Genomic DNA, 5,578 nt, shown 5'->3' with positions numbered 1-5,578 from the left:
AAATGTTGAATGAGATGTGTCATCCATCATTGAGTAGAGTCTGGCTGATGCTTGTGCAAAAAACAGGTACATCATGCAGAGTGCTTTGTGTATGATCATATCATGCCCATTAACAGGGAAACAAAGTCATGTCACAGGTCAGATTAAGTTTCATAACGTGCGCTTCCACATTCCTTACGCAGGAACATTTTGCTTAAATCATATCCTTTACAAACATGTTATGTACCTGATGATTTAAAGCGTAGTGCAGAAACAAAAAAAACAAAAAAAGCTATCTTATGTGACCATGCTGGAAATCATGAATATTTCTTCTTTTGAATAATTTCTACTACTTGATTTTAAGGGCAAAGGAAAAGAAACTGATCATTAATGTCATTAGAAGTCTTTAAGGACAATGAATTATATGACAAGTTGTGATACTTTACACAAAATGTACATGTCTCAAAATAACATCTGCTTCCCTTCATTCCCACTGGGCTAAAGAATGACTGACACACAGCGTTCAAAAGGGTTAGTTTACTTGAATAGCAAAAAAACCTCTACATTACCTCTAGTTGTGCTTTGTCATACAGATACAGTTTTGCCCAGGTTTTGAAGTTTTGGAGATCTTGAATGAAAGTTCTTGTGCTAAAATCAAGGATCATTTATATTTTTTCTTTTTTTTGTATTAAACAGAAACATCTTGTCACTATATCTGTGGGCAGTGTTGGGTAGTACCTGATTACATTCCAACATCTATCATGCTGCTCTTAGCACACCAAGGCAAGGCAAGGCAATTTTATTTGTATAGCACAATTCAGGAGCAATGTGATTCAAAGTGCTTTACACAAGACATAAAAACACAGTTAAAAATATCATACAAATTGGTAACAGAGCAAAAGTGCAATAAATATACCAGCACTTCACACTTTAAATATTACAGTTACTACTTAAAGGAACACGCCGACTTATTGGGAATTTAGCTTATTCACCGTAACCCCCAGAGTAAGACAAGTCGATACATACCCTTCTCATCTCCGTGCGTGCTGTAACGCTGTCTGACGGTTCCAGCATTAGCTTAGCCTAGCACAGATCCAACAGGTAACTGGTTCCAACTAGCCTACTGCTCCGAATTGAGACAAAAGTGACAAAATAACGCCAACATGTTCCTATTTACATGTTGTGATTTGTATAGTCACAGCGTGTACAAAAAACAACGTAACATGAGACACAGCCGTCTTCTGACAGTAAACAAACTGAGAACTATATTCTCAGACAGGCTTGCTGCGAGCATATCACTCCGCCCAAGTACTATATTCTTCCGCCTGAGAATATAGTTCCCGGTTTGTTTACAGTTAGAAGACGGATGTGTCTCATGTTACGTTGTTTTTTGTACACGCTGTGACTCTATAAATCACAACATGTAAATAGGAACATGTTGGCGTTATTTTGTCACTTATTCGGAGCAGTAGAATTGCTGGAACCATTCACCTGCATCTTCTGTGCTGGCCTGATGACGCTGGAGCCGTCAGACAGCATTACAGCACGCACGGAGATGAGAAGGGTATGTATCGACTTGTCTAACTCTGGGGGTTACGGTGAATAAGCTAAATTCCCAATAAGTTGGCGTGTTCCTTTAAGATGTCGTATTGTCTGCGCTGTAATATGTGTCCTTCTTTTATATCCTAAGATGCTTCGTTGATCTTATGTTTATGTTTTGATGTTGATTTTAGAATGTTTTATCTGTTACATGTTTGTGTTGTAAAGAAACAGATTGTAGCCCTATGTCAAGACAAATTTCCCCTTAGGGATAATAAAGTATATTCTATTCTACATGTAATGGAGATTACATAAACAAAAAATAACTATAATCAATCCAGATTATATTTGAAAAAATGTGTAATTTGATTATAGTAAGTGTGTAAAGACTTAACATTTTTGAGTTGGCAATTTTAAAATTATGAAACTTTTTTTCATGTTACCAATTCTAAATGCTTTATATGTTCTTCTACTGTATATCAAAGTAAAGTTACTCCTCTCAGGTTGCTAGTTTTGTTAATGTTGACTTAATTCATATTTTCTTTTGTTTTTTTAATGATGATTTATGGATAATGGAATTTTTAATTCCTTTTTATTTACTTTGAAATTGGAAGATGAACATGTTGAGTGCTTGCTTTACAAGAGCAAAGTCCTCCACGTAGCCTTTGATTAAAACACAGCAGCAAATATAGCACCCCATGTTGTAGAATACTGTACACACAGTACACCTGTAGTTTGTGCCAGTACTGTTTTTGTAAGGCTAGTTTGTTTTGATAAACTGTAAATGCTGAATATGCTAAATGCATTTTATTTGTATTAAAAATGTTTTGAGATGTTTAAAGAAAAAAAATTGGGGAACTTAAAATGTTTTGTTGCGGAGTTCATTTATTTACTATAAGTACAATATTTTCAATGTTTAATTTTGTAATCCAAAAACTGGAAAACAGAAAATTGGAACCAAATGGATTACATTACTAATTCAAAAAATGCCATGTAATTTGATTTCAGCAACGGACTGCATTTCAAATTAATCCTACCCAACTCTATCCCTGAACAAGTCACAAAACACACCATCAACAGGTTTCATATAGGAACTACTTTTTCACACCCCCTAACCCTAAATGTCAGAAGCAGATACTGTAGAGTACCTCACAACCTTGACACATAAAAAGAAAAAACTATCTGCATAGATAGTGCTAGGCTTTTTTGTAGTTTGGGTGAACTGACCCTTTAAGTCCCATTTTACTTGATATCCTATCAGGGGCAATCTTAACAAACACAGAGACATGATGCTCAAATTCAGAAATATTACACCATTCCTTGAATGATTGAGATAAATGGGGATGTGTGCTTCAATGTGAGCATGTGTCTGTTTCAGCAGGCATGTGCGTCTCTGTACAGCAACTTTGTGCCAGGGAGAAACCTGTCCAACTGCTTCCCTCAGATCACTGATACATATCAAGCGTGGCTAAGGATTAGTCTGTTGTTAAGTGCTTGGAAGAAAACAGTATTTGGATTTGCATGTGGATTTTATGCTGGTGCGCTGCAATGGCATCCTGCGGCTGCATAACAAAAAGGAATTAACTTGCATATTGTTTCGACCCATGCAAATTCTGAAGATGATGTAGTAGCGTGTAGAATGCATCTCGATAATTATGCACTGTGTGGTAGTATAAGAACAAGACGTCACGTATTTGCAGGCATTATCTGGAATTTATAGAGCTGTAAATTAAAGACCACACATTAGGGCTGGATTGTGACTCATCCTACACACACACACACACATGCACATTCACTGTAATAAAGTTTAACAGCACCAACCCTGACACAACCACAAACAGCCTTGTTTTAATGTCCACATGTTAAATGTATGCATTTTTCAAAATAAAACCCACAACAAATTCATCATTCAGGGTTGTATCTTAGTTATAAATTACAAAAAGTAAGTGACCAAAAAGTTAAACTATAGCTGTGTTCAAAACCGTTCCCTATCACGGAAATAGTGTGTAGTGCCATTTTGTAGTGGTGTTCGAATTCTCTGTGGTTAATTTCATTCACTATATAGTCCACTATAAAAAACCCACAATGCACAGCTAATTTGAGTGTATATACGATGTACCCTACATTTTACTCCCGTATACCACAATGCAACGCGGACGTGTTTTCCCCGAGGAGAAGAAGAAGCACCCGCGAAAACTGTAGTAAAAATGGAGTGGGCTTTTGTTTCTAAACAGTGGAAACGTAACATGCAACATATATAAACAACCTTTTACTATTCTCCAGAGGGTTTGTTTCAGGGATGCATTAAAAGTATTTTTGTTTCAGTTTGTTATCGATATTTTCAGCAAGTGTCCGAAATCTTGTTTGGTCATTGCCTATGTAGTTCACTATTTAATAAACACTATATAAGGAATAGTGAGTGAGTGAATGAGGGAACAGTTTTGAACACAGTTTATGATATAAAAAGGTTCAGAAACTTTCAGACCCTTATCATAAACCTACTGCGACAAAAATCTAGCCTAAGGTTAAGAAACCTAATCAACAATACAGTTTTTAAAAATCAGGTCTCAGCCTGAAACAAGATCAAACTCATGCACAGGGATCCTCCAAAGAAGCCCTGACGTCAAAATGCTTGAAATATGAGGATATTGGTGCACTTCCTCTCCACCCTCCCAGCCCTAAATGCTCACCCCTCCTCAGTATTTCTCACCCTTAACCAACCCCAGAATGGGGTGCATGGTCAAAGGTCACTGTCTTGGGAGTTTCCCCTTTCAGGCTCAGGCTCGATAACAAGAGCCAAGGCCGTTTTGACAGTGACAGAAGCTCACACACACACACACACACACACACACACACACACACACAGTTGCACAGAGAGCCCCGCCAGCTTTAGGGAAATGCCCATTTGGGTTTGAACTCATCAGTAGGGGTCAAAATTCTTGAGCAGAGACCCCTCTCAAGTTGTCACCTGTGTTATTTCTTTCAGGGACCATTTGCACCCAATAAAGTTTTTTCATTAACACCGAAACAGCAACTCAACTCAAAAGTAAAAGATTTTCTATTTTCCCAAGAGGACAAAGGGATGACACTGACACACAATCCTTTCTTTCTCTCATTTTTCTCTCTCTTTTTTTCCCCTCCTCTCTCTGTCTGTCTGTCGGAGCAGAAGGGTGGGATGTCTGTCTGCTCAGCGCCAGGGGCTCTGACAACGATACAGTTCAGGTCAGAGAGAAGCTGTGAAAGAGAGAAACTCATAGAACCAGAACAAGGTTTAGAAGGCAAGATGGAGAGACAGGGCAATAAAGATGCAAAAACAAGAGAGACATGTCAGAGAGGGACTGTTGTGATACTAGAGCCTGGGGGCTCTGCTGAATGCAGGGTGTGGCTGATCTCTGCCCAGTGTGAGGAGATATCACAGTTGCATGGTTTGACTCTGCTTGTGGCTCTATTTCCCATTTTCTCTCCATTTGACAAGTAGCAGGGATGAATTCCTGATTGCAACAGACCATCAAAGATCTCTTCATGTAACTACGAATTTCACTGGATTGTACACATTGTCAATGTTTGAATAGCATATTTACGATATCAGCTTTTAGAAAATGGCATTTCTTTTTTGTTTTACCACACGCATGGCCGAGGCACGTTGCACCAACAAGTCCATGTCCAATGGTATCTACGTATGCCAAGCTAGAAATGACTCCGGTGTGAAACAACAATGACAATCTTGGAAAGCTTTCACTGGACAGGAAAAACCATGACCTCACTATTAGGGGACGTCAAAAGTATGAAAAGTAGTTGAATCATCCCCGGGTGAAAGTTTATTTCCACCGATTTGCGCAAAAGAGACAAATGGATGAAATGAATGAATGGAAGGAGAGGATGAATAACAGCAGCTAGGTGCAAATTATGAGCAGCTGTACATTTTTTTCTTTTTGGTCACAGAGCATGTGGAAAGGGTAGGCACTAGGACCTGCAGTAAGCCACATAGGAGGGAGGGAGCAGTTTTGGAACTCTTCTTACTAAACTTTTAGAACAATCTATTTCCCAAAGAGTGTGGGAG

The sequence above is a fragment of the Perca flavescens genome, chromosome 7 (genome assembly GCF_004354835.1).
Source record: "Perca flavescens isolate YP-PL-M2 chromosome 7, PFLA_1.0, whole genome shotgun sequence".
Classification (NCBI taxonomy): domain Eukaryota; kingdom Metazoa; phylum Chordata; class Actinopteri; order Perciformes; family Percidae; genus Perca; species Perca flavescens.
Note: the sequence above shows the minus strand (reverse complement) of the source record.